Genomic DNA, 19245 nt, shown 5'->3' with positions numbered 1-19245 from the left:
ATGAAAGAGGAAATAAATCAATTATGTACATGCTTTTGATCAAAACAAATTCTGGAAATTCTCTTGGGAATGAAAGGCAAGGTAAGCTGAAAGAGCCAGACTAACATCACCTGTGGGAAGAAGTTCCCCTGTGAGCAGGAGTTAGTGTCTCTGCTTCTTAGAACATATATAGGAGTAGATTCAAGCAATATAGATATACACACACAAATATATATAACATGTTATGTATCTGTATAATATATATTATATAAATATTTTGTATATAATATACAAAAATATGCTTTATATATACATGCACGTGTATGGGTATAAATTTGTAATGGCAAATTTCGCTTGAGATATACAAAATATTGGGATTGACTTGCTACTTGAGGATGAAATTAAAGCAGACTCTGCAAAGTGGTGGTTTAAAACACGACCAGTTAGAAGGAGTAACAATTACATTGACCAGATCATTCATATTCTAAATTCATACCATTTTTAAGTGCCTATTTCTTAAAAACTTTACTGTGCATCGACAGCGAGGGAAAGCTGACCCTGCCCTCAAAATATCACAGAGCCTGAGTGTTACAGGTGGAGCTCCGGACATGGTGATGCTAATTCCCCAGTTACTAAATCATGTTCACTTCAGGGGTGGTAGCCTGAAGTTATAACCCACACGTAGTTGAGAGCTTTGGGGTTTACCCAGAACTACTATGTAAATAGCAGCATTGCAGCATCCTACAATCTTCGGAAAAGTGAGCAGTGTTCGGTCCTTGTTTTATGGAGGGAGAAAGGGAGCCTCTGAGAGGTTAGACGCTGGTCCGAAGTCCACATGGAAGGAAATGACCCAAAAAGTGTGGAGAAGCCCTTAATTGTTTGTGTCAAATTCTAGATAATCAAGGTAAGGAAACTGGCCGTTTTGGTCCTTTGAAAATTACTCACACTTATCAACAACTGTACTGAAAGGACCTTCCAAGCACAAAGAGATGTGAATGATCTCAGGTTTACAAAATGTACTTACACACGTGGCTTCGTTTAATCTTTCAATGTACCCCTCCTTGTACAGGTTGGAGACTGAGATTCAGAAAGGGCAACTAACTTAGCAGAAGCCACCAGGACAAGAAAACTGAGCATCTCACTCCCAGTCCAAGCATCCTTCTAACCCCACCACATTCCCCCTCTCAGATTGAGAGCATTTAATCATAGCCTCAGTAATCCTCACATCCAGGTTTGTTTGGTAGTGAATAAGAATTCACTATCAGTAAGGGCTGATACAAGAAAGATTCTCATTCTTCTAAGGGTTCTTTTAAGGAGAGAATAAGGACTCAGGAGATTTGACCAGGTATATTTCATGTTAGTATAACTTGAGCTAAGAGGGCGACTTTGGGAAGGACAGAGAAAATCGTATCTCAAGCAGAAATTCACTGGAACTCAGGAACGGAGAAGTCTAAGATAAGGAAGGAAGGCTGGAGTGTTAATGTTTACAGGGAAGCCTCTTTGGTGGCTCAGTGGTAAAGAATCTGCCTGCCAATGCAGGAGACGCAGGTTTCATCCCTGGGTCGGGAAGATTCCCTGGAGGAGGAAATGACAACTCAAGTACTCTTTCTTACCTGCAAAATCCCATGGACAGAGGTTGCTGCAAGGCTACAGTCTATGGCGTTGCCAAAGAGTCAGACACAACTTAGCGACTAAACAACAGAGAATACTCTCTGCATCAGGACCCTGGATAGATGCCATATGTCTTGGTCTCCACATTATCAGTGAGGTGGCTATGAATCCAGGAGGTTAAATATCTGCTCCAAAGTCATCGGCTAAGAAGAGCTGAGCTGCGTCTTTTGAGTCAAAATGACTTGCCTCTGTCCTCCTAACCAGACTGCCTCTGACCACTCCTGCTTCCACTCTAGGCCTTTAGAAAGAAGCCACTTCCTGGCCACACTGCTGGCTTCTGAACAGGAGACAAGATGAGCATTGAGGGTCAGTTTCCTGAGGTCTCTGAGACTTGCTCTCCTGGGCCTTCAAGGGGCCTCACAAGGGAGGCTTTGACGCCATTTATGTCCCAAGCAATCCCTCACCTGAATCTAGACCCCAGCTTCTGTCAGAATACCCCTTGAAGTGTTTCAGCTTCCCTTCGCTAAATCTGGAAAGGGAGAAACTTTTGGATGTGCTTAGCTGAGATCACTGGCAAATGAGCCTGGCCAGGAAGGTGGACGTCATCCTCTGCCTCCCCATCACAACAATGTCTTCCTTCTAAAATGAAATAGGTAGGCCTGTGAGAAGGGTTAGTTCTCCCCTTTAAAAGTAAAGTGAAGTAAGGTCACTCAGTCATGTCCGACTCTTTGTGACCCCGTGGACTGCAGCCCACCAGGCTCCTCAGTCCATGGGATTCTCCAGGCAAGAGTACTGGAGTGGGTTGCCATCCCCTTTAGTCTATATTAAACGTTGCATGTAACAAATAAAACACAGAACATAAATGAGATGAGCCATGTCCTGACACCCAATCAGATGCAGGAAACAACAGCAAGAGACACAGGTGTCCCCACCCCTCCACTCCAGGAGACTAGAAACCCTGGGGCAGACAGTTTTGGCTTCTTGGTTCATATAGCCCTGAAATTTCATTCTGATGAGCCCAAGTACACACTTCCAGAAGATGAGGCGGCGAATCCAATACGGCAAGTGAATCACAGTCTTGTCGTAGTCCTCTGTCTTTGTCTCTTTCTCTCTTGTTCACTCTCTACTGGCTAAAACTCACCAATATGCGAAAGCCTGATTTCAGAGGTACAGCACACTGCAAGGCATGCCCTCCAGGAGGCCCATAGACTCAAGCTGCGAGGGTTCCTACACACCCTTGAGTCCTGCTCCCCTTCCTCTGAGGATGCCAGCTCTGAGGCTTTCCCAAAGGCAGCAGAAGAGGGCTGTGCTACTGATCGAGCCCTGAGTTCAGAACATTTGCACATTCATAGTAAATCATCTTAGCTTCACCGCAAACACTCTTACTGTCCCCAGGGCCCTTCCTGGTGAGTTAAAGGTCTCATCTTTCATTTGACAGCATGGCCCTTTGACTTTTGCTTTTCCAATGTAGAGAAATGTGTTTGTCTCTGGAAATCTAAAGAACATAATGCTAGTGTAGACCTGCAAATATGGTTGCTTCTATTTTTTTCCCCACTCTAAAAGTTACAAGGCATAAAGTATGGAACCTAAAAAACAAAAAAAAAATGCAATAGTGTAAAAATAACTACATCTCACAACACAATCACACTTTTTACTCTGTGGGTATATTTGCCCATTTTTTTTTCTCTTGTGCATAGGGTCCTTTGTTTAGAATCCATGAATAAGCTTACTTGATTAAGCTGCAAGGTAGACAGTTGACCCTGGAACAATGTGAGGGTTAGGGACACCAACCTTCAACACAGTTAAAAGTCTGCATATAATTTTAATCAGCCCTTGTGATCATAGTTCCGCATTTGTGAATTCAACCAACCTTCGATTGTGTAGTACTATAGTACAGACTTTATAAAAAAAAAAAAATCCATGTACAAGTGAAGCCATACAGTTCAAATATGTGTTGTTCAAGGGTCAACTGTGTTTATGTGTGTATATATGGCATGCATGCATGCTGAGTTGCTTCAGTCGTGTCTGACTCTTTGCAACCCTATGGACTGTAGCCTGCCAGGCTCCTCTGTCCATGGGATTCTCCAGGTGAGAATACTGGAGTGGGTTGCCACGCCCTCCTCCATGGGGGTTTCCTGCATTGAAGGTGGTCACCGGGAAAGCCCATGTGTACGCATATAATTTTTTAAAGTAATAGATGTTTGATGCAGAGATTGGTGAAAACAAAGTCTAATGAAGAAAACTCCCAAAGATATTGTCATTTCTGACATATAGAGTTAACTACCCAATATTAATGTTGAGATACTCATCCTTCCAATTTCTATTTTTGAATCTAAATGGATTTGCACAGATGAACTAGCTCACTGACAGTGTGTGTCTTGGAGGCAGACCTTAAGGCCGATGTCAACTCTACAGCTGGATGATCAGGGGCAGTGAGCTTCCCTACCTGAGTCTCTATTCCCTCATCATCAAATGGGCACAGGGCCATCTACTTCCTCAATTTGACTGAGAACCAAGTGAGAGTCATTCACGGAAGATACATTTTTCAATAAGTGCTCTCATCATTGTGGGTATACCTATTGCTATAACATTGCATACAATGCAGCTCTGCTCAGACTCTATAAATACATTGTATGTAAAGTTTTCCTTTTATTATTATATCAAGAGCATTGCTCAGTGTTTCCAGAAAAAAATCTTTGTAATAAAAAAGGCTTTGTAAAGTAACTTTAAGTTCTAAGTAGTCTTCTGCCAAGAATTGCCTATCTTACAGAATATTCAACTGCTTCTTTTCTTAAAAAAACTTGTTCAACTATGAGGTTCTTAATCTTTCCTACCTTAAGTGAAAGTATGAAGACCTGTGCATTCTTTCCCTCCCCTCCTCCAATATTTACAGGATGTCTATCTATGGGTTCTTAGAGTAGAAGTGGAATCCTTATGTCAGACAACCTGGGAAATCGAAAGTTAAGGACACATCCTGTCCATTTACTTTCCCAAAATGGAACCACATTTCTCCTCCCAGTGCAACGGGTGAGGGGCTTATGTCTCTGTAGAGTTTCTCCATCTACAGATGTAGATTTAATTTGCTTTGATGCCAGAAATCAGTCTCTCTGGGGCTTCTGGAGTGACTGATTTTACCCAGGAATGGCCAATCTCTTTGTTTAGCTTAACTGACATTAATCAAAATAGCTGCTCTGGTTTCATAGGCAAGGGCTGTCTGTGATGACTGCACGTGGCACTCGTGGGTTCACAAGAACAATCCACGCAAAAGCCAGTGTTGCCTGAAACACCATCTCTGAAGGGCTCCTCGTGAGCCTAGGAAGGCACTCAGTGTGATGGCTTTTTCCGTTAAAATTCCCATGGAGCCCCTTGACAGAGGCAAAGTGTGATAGAGCCAATTCTCCATCCATCACATTGTTTTACTTCCTGGGCTCCCAGGAAGGCATTTCCCAGCTGCCCCATGATTAGGCCAGCCAGGAAGGTGGTACAGAGCTCTCCCCAGTGGGGAGTGAGCAGGAGAGATGCTCCTCTCTCTAAGGAAGTTAAGAGCAAGTATCTGTTCTCCACCACTCTCCCCCTCTCTTCCTCCCTCCATCTCTCTGTATCTCTGTCTCTCTCTGTCTCTCTTCCACATTGTGAACTGAAGAATTGAAACAGGTTTGTGATTTGTCCGTTGCAACAGCTAGAGTTCCTTATCCCACTGTTTACAGAATTGGTCTTCAAAGTTAAATTACCTGGGGGTTCTCAATCCCTTTGCCAGATCCTCACGTTGCGGAATCTCTTGTGGGCTCTACGACTTTTGCAACAGTACAAGACCTTCTTCAGGATAATGTTCTCCAGTTTGCGGGCTGTCTGCTCAGTGGCTCTATACTGGGCTAATGACAAATTTCTCCAAGGGGGCTATGTCACACACTGTGCATCCCAGGTCTGCTAACACCCTCTTCCAACAACACAAGAGATGACTCTACACATGGACATCACCAGATGGTCAATACTGAAATCAGATTGATTATATTTTTTGCAGCTGAAGATGGAGAAGCTCTATACAGTCAGCAAAAACAAGACCAGGAGCTGACTGTAGCTCAGATCATGAACTTCTTCTTGTCAAATTCAGACTCAAATTGAAGAAAGTAGAAAAAACCGCTAGACCATTCAGGTATGACCCTTATGATTATAAATCAAACCCCTTATGATTATACAGTGGAAGTCACAAATAGATTCAAGGGGTTAGATCCGATAGAGTGCCCGAAGAACTATGGATGGAGGTTCATGACATTGTACAGGAGGCAGGGATCAAAAGCATCCTCAAGGAAAGGAAATGTAAAAGGGCAAGGCGGCTGTCTGAGGAGGCCTTGCAAATAGCCGAGAAAAAAAGAGAAGCAAAGGCTAAGGAGAAAAGGAGAACTATACCCGTACGAATGCAGAGTTCCGAAGAATAGCAAGGAGACATGAGAAAGCCTTTCTCAGCGATCAGCGTAAAGAAATAGAGGAGAACAGCAGAGAGGGAAAGGCTAGAGATCTCTTCAAGAAAATAGAGATACCAAGGGAACATTTCATGCAAAGATGAGCACAATAAAGGACAGAAGTGCTATGGACCTCACAGAAGCAGAAGATATTAAGAAGAGGTGGCAAGAATACACAGAACTATACAAAACAGATCTTAATGACCCAGATAACCACAATGGTGTGATCACTCACCTGGAGCCAAACATCCTGGAGTTCCAAGTCAAGAGTGCTTTAGGAAGCATCACTATGAACAAAGCTGGTGGGGGTGATGGAATTCCAGCTGAGCTATTTCAAATCCTAAAAGTTAACGCTGTAAAAGTGCGACACTCAATATGCTAGCAAATTTGGAACACTCAACAGTGGTCACATGAAGTGAAAAGGTCAGTTTTCATTTCATTCCCTAAGAAAGATAATGCGAAAGAATGTGCAAACTACCACACAACTGCGCTCATCTCACACGCTAGCAAAGCAAGGCTCAAAATTCTCCAAGTCAGGTTTCAACAGCATGTGAACCAAGAACTTCCAGATGTTCAAGCTGGATTTAGAAAATGCAGAGGAACCAGAGACCAAATTGCCAACATCCATTGGTGGTTTAGTTGCTAAGTCAAGTCTGACTCTTGTGACCCCTTGGACTGTAGCCTGCCGGGCTCCTCTGTCCATGGGATTCTCCAGGCAAGAGTACTGGAGTGGGTTGCTATTTCCTTCTCCAGAGGATCTTCCTCACCCAGATATCAAACCTGGGTTTCCTACATTGCAGGCAGATTCTTTACATACTGAGCTACACTTGATCTTAGCCAAAAGGCCAAGAAGTGACATCCATTGGATCATAGAAAAAACAAGAGAATTCCAGAAAAAGCATCTACTTCTGCTTCATTGACTACGCTAAAGGCTTTGACTGAGTGGATAGCAACAAACTGGAAAATTCTTCAGGGGATGGGGATACCAGACCACATTACCTACCTGCTGAGAAATCTGTATGCAGGTCAAGAAGCAACACTTAGAACAGGACATGGAACAACAGACTGGTTCCAAACCAAGTCAAGGCTGTATATTGTCACCCTGCTTATTTAACTTATATTCAGAGTACATCATAAGAAATGCCAGGCTGGATGAAGCACAAGCTGGAGTCAAGATTGCTGGGAATAATATTAATAACTTCATATATGCAAATGACACCACCCTTATGGCAGAAAGTGAAGAGGAACTGAGGAACCTCTTGACGAAAGTGAAAGAGCAGAGTGAAAAAGCTGGCTTAAAACTCAACACTCAAAAAGCTAAATCACAGCATCCGGTCCCATCATTTCATAGCAGGTGGGGAAACAATGAAAGAGTGAGACACTTTATTTTTGGGGGCTCCCAAATCACTGCAGATGGTGACTTCAGCCATGAAATTAAAAGACACTTGCTCCTTGGAAGGAAAGCTATGACCAATCTAGATAGTATATTAAAAAGCAGAGACATTACTTTGCCGACAAATGTCTGTCTAGTCAAAGCTATGGTTTTTCCAGTAGTCATGTATGGATGTGAGAGTTGGACCATAAAGAAGGCTGAGCGCTGAAGAATTGATGCTTTTGAACTGTGGTGTTGGAGAAGACTCTTGAGAGTACCTTGAACTGCAAGGAAATCGAACCAGTCAATCCTAAAGGAAATCAATCCTGAATATTCACTGGAAAGACTCATGCTGAAGCTGAAGCTCCAATACTTTGGCTTCCTGATTCGAAAAGCTGACTCATTAATAAAGACTCTGATGCTGGGAAAGACTGAAGGCAGAAGGAGGGGATGAAAGAGGATGAGATGGCTGGATGGCATCAGCAACTCAATGGACACGAGTTTGAGCAAGCTTTTGGTGTTGGTGATGGACAGGGAAGCCTGGTGTACTGCAGTCCATGGGGCTGCAAAAAGTTGGATATGATTGAGTAATTGAGCTGAACTGAACTAAACTAAACTGATGACTACCTGAACCTGTTAGTGAAGAAAGCACATGACATGGACAGATTCACTGGGCCAGGTCTTGGAGAGATGAAGCAAAAAAGACACCAGATGAGGAAACACGGATTCTGGAAGCATCTTGTAGTGAAAATATTTGTATTTCAATGATGGTCTCTGGCTAACCTGAAAAGCACCTAGAAGGCTCTGCAAACCCACCCTCACCCACACATTCTGCCGCAGGTATGGATATGACTTACTCACTGTGAGGAAAGTGGTCCCCAGGACCGGCATCTGTGCAGCATCCTCAGTGAAGGTGCCTGGATAGATTGTTTGAGAAGGTGCAGAGATTGCACCCAGTCACTTTCCATCCTGCACAGAGAAGCACCCAGAAGTGACTGTCCCTAAGTTGCAGATTAAGTGGTGGTTGGGTTTCAAGTCCTCCCCTGACTCCCAATGTCAGATCAGAAAAGTAGTATAGGAAAAACTCAACAACATCCTCCAATTTGAAAAGACTTTTCTTTATCAAGACTTTTTCAGAAGGTTCGATACCCACTGACTCCAAATGCCAGGTGTGTATTGTGCCCCTTTCTAAAAGAACACATAGAGCGTTCTTCTACATTTTCTGTCGGGGAGCTGAGCAAGACTGACCTCACTCTGCCCTGCCCGCATGTGAGATGTGGCTGTGGACTGGTCCCAGTAGCTTTTCATGCTTGTTCAACCCAGGTTTGGGGGAATCACTTGGAAAAAGGGTTGCATTCACAACTCGTGGTCTCAGGAGCTAGGTATCTGAGCATCTCAAGGCAACAGTGGTGGGATCCCTTCCACCTGCTCAGGAATAGATATGGCAAACTGGCCATGATGACAAATCAGCACTGACCTAGGTGCATCAACTCAGAGGCAGGAGCTTTATCTCTGGCCTTTCCTGGACATGACAATAAAGTTGGCCAGACAGTGAAAGGTGGGCATCCAAATAAAACCCTTGTCTTCAAAAGGCTGAAAGTTTTAGTTGAAGAGTCAATATTTAAACATGAGGGAAAGCTTATTCACATGGAATGCTAGAAAGAATGTGGAAGGAATCCAGTAAACTAGACATGATCCTTAGGGGAAGGATGGCCAGGGAATATCCAACAGACACACTTTTCTGAGCTTAGATATAGCTATAGGACCAACCATGACAAAACCGTCTGCTATGGCAAGGGACCAGCAGCAATCTAAATGCCCAGCATTAGGGGCCTGGTTAAATAAAGATGGCGCATGGGAATGTACTGCTGTTGTTACACAGAATGAAGCAGATATAAATGGATGCATGCATATAGATAAATACAGAGCTTTGCTGGGCTCAGTGGTTAAGAATCCCCCTGCCAATGCAGGAGGTACACGTTTGATCCCTGGGTCAGGAAGATACCCTGTGGAAGGAAGTAGCAACTCAATCCAGTATTCTTGCCTGGGAGATCCCACGGACAGAGGCACCTGGCGGGCTACAGTCTGTGTCTGCGTGTATGCAGTCCACAGGGTCACAAAGGCATTTGTCAAAACTTAGCAACTAAAACAAGCAACAGATATATACACGCAGATACATACAACTACTACAAGACAGGCTCCAAGTTACACTGCTCTGTGCATACTACAAGAACAAAGCCATGCCTGCACAACACCAACTCCCATATAAAATAAGGCAGAGCAGATTATCACAGATTCTCTCTTGAAGGTTATATAAGAAATTGGTTCTAGTCATTTCCCATGGGAGGTGGTCTGAGGAACTGGGATCAATGGTTAGAAGGAAATTATATAATTTTAACTGTGCACATGTTTTATTAAAATTGAAATTTTACCATGTGGTGTATTATAATCTTCAAACAACTTGAAACATCAGAAAAAAAGAAAATGATGTGAAACGTATTAACAAATATTAACTGAGGCTAACCAATGGATTAAACTGTTAAACTGTGAATGCTTGCTTCCTGACTGGCTCACCTTTGTCCCCTCGCCTCACCTCAGTTTGCTTCTCTGTCAAATGGGTATGCTGATGAGTCAATGGTGAGGAGCAGTAAGACCAGCATGCAGAATGCTTGGCTGAGAGTCCAGTGGATGGTGGTGATGGAAAAGGTAAAAGTGGTGCCGGAGTTTGCTGCAGGGGATGAAGGAGGACCATCGGGAGCACACAGAAGTAGGTGCATTCTACAGCAAACTAGAGTCTTGGAAGGTGGCACATCAGCTCCACCAGCAATTCAAAGCTAAGCCCACAGGTTGTGTTCATTTCCTCTCCTGGGAAAGATGCTCCGGACCTCCATTAGAGGTTGCTCTGGCACTCACTGAGAGTGTGTCTCTAGGGGTCTGGTACAGGGTGGATATTTAACTAGGACTCTCTGTGCTTTTAGCCTCACCTCCTGCCCTCACAGGTAATAGGACTTGGCTCTCAGGATAAGAAAGAAAACAGTATTAAAACCTTCCCTCAAAGGGTCAGATTCCAAGGACCTGTCTGCTGCTCTGTCCTGCCTGGAGATAATTTCATGAGTGAAGTGGAACATGGAAGTCAGTGGTTCCCAAACTTGAACCTGCATCTGAATTGCCTGGAGGGCTTGTTGAAACAGATTACTGCCCCCTGCTTGATGGCCCCAGAAATTTGCATCTCTAACACAATGATGCCACTGCTGCCAGTCCTGGGACCTCATTTTGAGAACCACTGGTGGAGGAGACCTGGCCATAAAAGGCAGCTGTCCATAAATGGCTGTAAGAGCTTGACCAAATTACTTCTTCCTATAGGAGTTTAAAATGTCTTTATATATTATGCAGGAGAAATTTGCATGGATCAGATCAGTTTTTGTTTTGTTTGAAACTGTATCCACAACAGCCATGTACATGTGTCAGAGGTGACTGGGGTCAGGGAGATAGCAAGTGAGGTGGACTCTGGCCTCTGGCCTCCATTCCGTGCCCCTTTTCTATGAACTGTATTGACACACACTTGGTGTAAATGTTGGTGGACGCCCCTCACCAAATTCGCATGTTGAAATTCTGAAGCCCAACATGATGGTGTTAGGAGACAGAGCTTTTAGGAGGTGACTGTATCACAGATGAGATTAGTGCCTTATAAAAGAGACCCCCTTCGGATGTGGTTGCAAGAAGTCTAGGATCAGAAAAGGGCCCTCACCCAACCATGCTGGACCTGATCTCAGACTTTCAGCACCTAGGACTGTGAGAAAAAAGCTTCTGTTATTTACAAGCGATCAGTCTATGGTATTTTTGCTATGGTAGTCTGAATAGACTAAAGTAAGTTAAGACTTGATTTGAAGAGAAAATTCTCTCATTTAAAAATGAGCAAGTCAAATCACTTGGGAAACCCTTGGCTTCATATTCTACCCAAGGTGACTTTAAGCGTGCATGACTCAGGTTCCAGGAGGATGGACCTTACCACTTCCTAGAAGGCCAAACATTGGAGTGCAGCTGACCCATGAGAGTCTCTGTGATTCTGAGGGTCCTGGACTAGACAGGTGATGGACACAAGTGCCCTGGACGGTGTGGCTTCTCAGGGTTCCGCACAGACATTCACACAGAGCCGTCCACATGAGAGCCTCCAAGACCGGGCTTGATGCTCCACAGTGGCTGTCTTGAGATGCTTAACCACTTGCCTTTGACCTTGTGGTCTGTAAGTGGATATGTTCATCCACCTTTCTGCTGTTCCTGTGAATACAGTGATCACCACGTCCATGAGCACAGAACCCCCGTGGACTTCTGGTGTGTGGGGGGTCACAGAGACTCCAAGTGATCCCAGGGTCATTGTGCTTCATCTCTGATTCAGAGGAGAAGGGCACAGAAGCTCATAACCCCACAGGGCCATGCCTTCCATTCAAACCAAAATTGCCTTAAATGCAGAAAGAAGACAATAGCATTCTAAAGACTGGCACCATCCAAAGAACCTTATCGCACTCTTTCTTACTCGTGGGACTTCTCTGTATTAGGTAGGCAATCACCACTGAAAATGATGACGTAGAAGAAAAAGGAGAGATTTCTCACCCCACAGTTGTTCTTTTCAAGTCTTCGCTGCTCATCAGGGGATGGGATAGAGCATGTTTGCGACTGTGCATGGAATAAAACCAGATGTGATTGTTTGAGCAGTGTTTCCACTGTTCTGTTAAGAACCAAATACATGTGTACAGAAGAACTACAAAATACAAATTGGGTATTTTTTTGGCAATTGCACATAAGAGTTACATGCTGCTACCTTTAAAACATGTACACACAGCTATATTCAAAATTGACAATCAACAAGGACCTACTGTATAGTACAGAGAACTCTGCCCAGTATTCTATAATAAGTTAAATGGGTAAAGAATTTAAAAAGGAATAGGTCCATGTATACGTCTAATCAAATCACCCCACTGTACACCTGGAACCAATGAAACACTGGCAAACAACTATACTCCAAAATAAAATAAAATATTTTTAAAAATTAAAAAATATATATCCCATGGGGAAACAACAAAACAAACAAGCAAAAAAACTAGCACTCTACTGTAGAAAGATGATTTCGTAAAATCCATGCTAAGCATTTAGTTTCAAATTTACTCATAACATCATGAAAAATAAAAACTACTATGACAAGTTAAAAGTTTGCTAAAGAAAAGAAACAGCTTCGTATTTTAGTACCTTTAATGATATTTTTTCCTGCTTTTTGGGTGAAGCCCCGACAGTTTTATTTTGCACCAGACATAGCAAATTATGGAGTTGGTCCTGTCTTTAAGTTTACCAAGTTAAATACAGATCCTCAGAGATACAAAATAAAAGGAAGAAATCTTTACTTTACTTCCTTAAGAAGTCAGTTCTCCATCATGTCCCCATCTTTGCACAGTTCCCGAGATTAGCCTTGAGAAGAATGTAGTAGGAACAGGCCTATGAACTGGAATTATTAAATCCTCATTCCTACAGTAAGTGAGGGCTAGACTCACAGTCCTGGGACCCACAGGAACATCAGCACATGCAGCTGTGCAGGCTGTATCCTGCACAATTCCAAAAACAACACGGATATTCTTACCCCTCACACAGCTGCACACCCTGACCATGGGAACTGGATTACTTGAATGGACTCCAGAGTACTGGCCTGCCCACCAAGCCCCATCCCTTCTTCATGCCATCTTCTCTGAGGTCAGAATACTCTTCTCGAGCTTCTGATCCAACACCCCGACCCATGCTCAGACTGTCCTTTATCCATTGCCCCTAGGTTTATTGGGCTTGGCTCTAGATATGCCTCTGAAAAAAAACAGCTTCTTTGCAAAGCAGAAATAGAGACACAGATATGTACAAATGTATGTACACCAAGGAGAGGGAGTGGGGAGTGAACTGGGAGATCGGGATTGACATCTATATACTATCAATACTATGTATAAAATGGATAACTAATGAGAACCAACTGTATAGCACAGAGAACTCTACTCAATGCTCTGTGGTGACTTAGATGGGAAGGAAATACCAAAAAGAGCGGTATATGTATACATATCACTGATTCACTTTGCTGTGCAACTGAAATTAACACAACATTGTAAAGCAGCTATGAGTGAGTGAGTGAAGTCGCTCAGTCGTGTCCGACTTTTTGCAACCACATGGACTGTAGCCCTCCAGGCTCCTTCATCCATGGGATTCTCCAGGTAAAAATACTGGAGTGGATTGCCACTTCCTTCTCCAGGGGATCTTCCCAACCCAGGGATCGAACCCAGGTCTCCTGCATTGCAGGCAGACGCTTTAACCTCTGAGCCACCAGGGAAGCCCCTATACTTAGAAACAATTTTTTTAAAAAGAACAGTTTCTACTGTGAATGAACTGCTTAGAACTAGTAGTGTCATCTAGTAACCCCCATGACTCACACCTGTCACCCACCACCAGCTTGATGACTTAGGAAATAGATGACATCTTTATCAAGTCCTTGATCCCTCTGCCCTCTTTGGTTTGTCCCCATCATCCCAGGAGTCTTTCACTTCCAGATTCTCTACTGACAAAGATCCACACCCTAAACACAGCCTACAGTTTTGATGCCTCTTGTCTCTCTCTTCCTTCCATTCCAATCAGCCTCAGCCCTTGAACTAGCAAGGTCCTCCTCCATACCTGCCTGCCTTGACAGAGGACCCCTGGTATGAATGGGGATGGAGTGTTCAGAACCATCATTCAGAACATCCCTGGTTCCTATCATTCCAATCCCATACTTGAGGGGTTCTGACTTCTTGGTTCCCGAAACTGTGGAGGTGTTAAAATACCCATCCCCAGATTTCACCCCTGAGATATCTCACTCTGAGATAGTCTAACTTAGAGTGTCCTCCCAGAAGACAGAATAAAGTTATAATTAGACACATTGACTCTAGCATCAGAAAACCTTCCTTGTCTCTGCCATCTGATATCCATGTGACCTTAGGGGATGCGTTTATATTTTCTCTTCTCTGTTTCCTTGTCTATAAAACTCAAATGAGAGTGATAATATAAACATCTTCCAGGAGGCACAGAAAAATTAAATGAGTTTATATGAGCAAATGTTTAGAATACCACCCAGCACAAGGTGGACATTTAATGAAATTTTCATTGCATCATTGTCATTGTTATCCAAAACATTTACAGATGTGACTTTGGCCTCTAGTCTGGTTCTCAGCGCCTAAGTATTCTTAGTAAAGAACTGCTTTAGCTTGGTCTTGGCCAAGCAAACCCAACCTTGACCCTGGCTTACTGGTATGACCATCTTGGCTAGATTCAGCCCCTCATCATCACTCTAAGTATCTTTGACTTAATTTTCTGCAGCTTTCCTGTCTACATCAGCAAGGAAATGCTTGCTCCTGATTCAAAATCCAACTGAAATGTCTAGTCCTTTCCTAAGTCTTCTTCCACCTACCTCTGTATTTTTGTGCTCCTAGAATTATTGATTCAGCACATTTTATCTTAACTACTGGTTACTTGCATAACTCTGGCTTATTATTATAAGACTAGCAATTTATTTTTCCTCTAACATGAGGTCCTAAAATGGCACATACAGTAGATGCTCAATAAAAGATATTTTTGCCAACAAATATCTACTATGTCCTTTAGAGTCTGATTTCAAACTCTTGGAGAAAACTCTGATTTGGCTTCTTTCCTGAGGAGCATAATTCTAACCCTTTTTCACCACAGTCCACATTTGTTCTTCTGCCCCTGGTTTTCATGCGAAATAAGAAGTGAGTTTCAAATGTGGCATGGAATGAAAGCCAAGCCAGAACTTGAGCCCCATGGATGAACTTCAAACAGGGACTTGAAACACACAAAATAAGAACCAGCTTTGCCAGGACAGGGTAGAAGATGCGAGGCACTTGGTGACTCCCTCAGATGTTCTGGAAATACACTTTGATTTCATATATTTTGAATTAAATTGATTGAAATTCAAAGCTAAAGCCAACATACCACATTTCCTTTGGTCAGAAGTGAAGTGTGAAAATAGTGTTTTGAATTCTCGGTTGGATGCACAGCTCTGGGTTTGAAGTGTGACAGACTGTGGAGGTTTTGGGTTACTGGAAACTTCAACATTCCACTCGCCCAGTCTTCCAAAGGAATTAGAGAAATTGCAAACATGGAATTGTAGGGTACTGGAATATCAGAAGAGCATTGGTGTGGATTCCTCTAAGTTCTGTGAATTGCCAGTTATAGTCACTCCCACTGTGGCCGCCACAGCCACCTGGTAAAGTTCCTTATGGAATGGACACCAGAGTCTTTGTAAGCCTTAGGCTGTAAGAATTCCAGTCAGTGGGAATGCAGTCCCTTTCCACTGCTGATAGCAATACAGTTAAAAAAATGTATGCATGTTTATAACAGAATAGAGTTAGGGCTTAGTGTGATAAACAGAAGGAGTACTTCTAAAGGCTAGTGGCCTCTTAAGAGTAAACTTTTGTAATTTATCATGCTACAAATCTACTGAATTTTGATTTTTATAAGTACATGGCAATTGGTCATTGTATTCAATTTCAACTTTATGTTCAGTATTGCACTTGAAACCTTACTTCATATGACGGTAAGGAGACATCTCCCTCTTCCTACCAAGAAAGTAAAGAAGTGAAAGTGAAAGTTGCTCAGTCCTGTCTGACTCTTTGCGACCCCATGGACTAATACAGGCCATGGAATTCTCCAGGCCAGAAAACTGGAGTGGGTAGCCGCTCCCTTCTCCAGGAGATCCTCCCAACCCAGGGATCGAACCCAGGTCTCCTGCATTGCAAGTGGATTCTTTACCAGCTGAGTCACCAGGGAAGCCCATGAATCCTGGTGTGGGGAGCCGATCCCTTCTCAAGCAGATATTCTTTACCCAGGAATCAAACTGGGGTCGCCTGCATTACAGGTGGATTCTTTACTAACTGAGCTATCAGGGAAGCCCAAGAAAGCAAAACACAGGATGAAATATAATGAATAAAATGTAAATATGCATACATTAGTTCAAAGGAAGAGAAATTTCCAGGTTTCAGAAATACAGAGGGAACTCAAAGCCATATATAAGCTGCTGCTGGCTAAGTCGCTTCAGTCATGTCTGACTCTGTGCGGCCCCATAGACGGTAGCCACCAGGCTCCTCTGTCCCTGGGATTCTCCAGGCAAGAACACTGGAGTGGGTTGCCATTTCCTTCTCCAATGCATGAAAGTGAAAAGTGAAAGTGAAGTCGCTCAGTCATGTCAGACTCTTAGCGACCCCATGGACTGCAGCCCACCAGGCTACTCTGTCCATGGGATTTTCCAGGGAAGAGTATTGGAATGGGGTGCCACTGTCTTCTCCTAAATTATTCCTGCTGCTGCTGCTGAGTCGCTTCAGTCGTGTCCTACTCTGTGCGACCCCATAGATGGCAGCCCATCAGGCTCCACCATCCCTGGGATTCTCCAGGCAAGAACACTGGAGTGGGTTGCCATTTCCTTCTCCAATGCATGAAAGTGAAAAGTGAAATGGAAGTTGCTCAGTCGTGTCCGACTCAGCGACCCCATGGCAGCCTACCAGGCTCCTCTGGCGTGGAGTGCCATTGCCTTCTCCGAAATTATTCCTGAGTAAACTATAAATAGAAAATAACTACAATGTTCAACACTTTATAATGACTTAAAAGGGCTATTTACATTTAGAGTATGTATTTTAAATATTATCAAAACAGAACTTAATATATCAACTTTATTAATTATATGTACATAATTTATACAAAAATGTTAAGGATTCCCCCCTCCATGGTTATAAGGACACCTCTGATCAACTTTTTTATAAGTAGCTGACACACATTCATATAATACAATTAGTTTTATTAGCCTAAAAAACTAAGTGAAATATAACCCCAAATAATCACCATCGACTTAGGAAAACAATTAAAATACTATCTGCTGTGTAGTCAACTATTTATTGAGCACGTCCTATTTTTCAGCACCAAAACACATTTATTGCCTTACAGAAATCAAAAAAAAAAAAAAAAACCCATCCTTCGTCTCTTTCTTAGTTGCCTCCCTAAGGTCATTACCATGTGCACGTGCTTAGTCGCATCCAGCTGTTTGCAACCCCATGGGCTGTAGCCTACCAGGCTACTCTGTCCAAGGAATTTTTTAGGCAAGTATACTGGAGTGGATTGTCATTTCCTACTTGAGGGGGTCTTTCCAACACAGGGATCAACCTGCATCTCCTGCACTGGCAGACAGATTCTTCATCATTGCACCACCTGGAAAGCCATGGTCAGCACCACCTACCTATAATTTCTTTTCATAAAATACATGTAAGTGGGAAGGTATAAGAATTAATCTATTATTCTGGAATTTTAAAATGACATGCGCACATTTAAAGGTTCTACATTTTAAATAGATACAAACTGTTAATTCCTAAAAAATTATTTAAAAAATTAACCTCATTAAAATTTTTGGTTTATAAAAATAACTTTAATTGCAGGGTGTCAAGTTTAAATAACTGTATTATGATGGTCAGCTACATATAAGATACATACTCTTTCAAGTTTAAAGTACCTCTTCTAAGAATTAGGCCAATGGTTGATTCCTTATTTTAGTTCAACTGGAATAAAACCTAACAGGAGTATTTTCCAGTAAAATACAAAAACTATTAGTCGCTCAGTCATGTCCAACTCTTTGTGACCCCATGGACTATAGACCTCCAGGCTCCTCTGTTCATGGGATTCTCTAGGCAAGAATACTGGAGTGGGTTGCCATTCCCTTCTCCAGGGGATCTTCACGACCCAGGGATCAAACCTGGCTCTCCTGCATTGCCGGTGGATTCTTTACTGCTTGAGCAATCAGGGAAGCTGTATAATACAAAAAATTATAGCCAAAGGTCAAGCAACACAGAATTTAATACATATTGAGAAGAATCTAACAGGTAATAGTAGAAAATTCTAGCCAGCATCTACTTTTGTATAAGATTATCATACAGAAAACTTGTTCTATTAAAAGTATCATCTAGAAAGGGAAGAAACTATAAAGAAACAGACTATGTATGATCTAGTTAAGTGCCTTCTTTCTACAAATTAAGAGACTGGGACTCAGTCTTTATAAGTAACTTGTCCAAGACACACCTCAGTGGTACAATCAGGACTGATTCCGGAACCTGACTTCTAATCTGGGCTCCCATTTACCATATCTGCATTCTCTCATTTTATGACTAAATCATATTACTTATTCAGTATTTAAATTTGGAATATGTATATGCTAGAGCTGAAATTTTGGTGGCCTACAGGGCTTTGATATGTTTGTGGGTTTTAGTGAAAACTAGATGTTTAATGCCCACACTGGGGCAATAGATGAGGCCGTAAGCCTTTTGTTGTTGTCATTTAGTCGCTCAGTCATGATGGACCCTATGCGACCCCATGGACTACAGCACGTAAGGCTTCCCTGTCCTTCACCATCTCCCAGAGATTGTTCAAACTCAAGTCCATTGAGTCGGTGATGCCTTCCAACCATCTCACCCTCTGTCGCCCCTTCTCCTCCTGCCTTCAGTCTTCCCAACATCAATGTCTTTTCCAATGAGTCAGCTCATCATATCAGGTGGCCAAAGTATTGGAGTTTCAGCTTCAGCATCAGTCCCTTCAGTGAGTATTCAAGATTGATATTCCTTTAGGATTTACTGGTTTGATCTCCTTGCAGTCCAAGGGATTCTCAAGAGTCTTCTCCAACATCACAGTTCAAAAGCATCAATTCTTTGGTATTCAGCCTTCGTTATGGTCCAACTCTCACATCCATACATGACTACTGGGAAAACCATAGCT

Source organism: Capra hircus, chromosome 21 (genome assembly GCF_001704415.2).
Source record: "Capra hircus breed San Clemente chromosome 21, ASM170441v1, whole genome shotgun sequence".
NCBI lineage: Eukaryota > Metazoa > Chordata > Mammalia > Artiodactyla > Bovidae > Capra > Capra hircus.
This window is presented reverse-complemented; position numbering follows the sequence as displayed.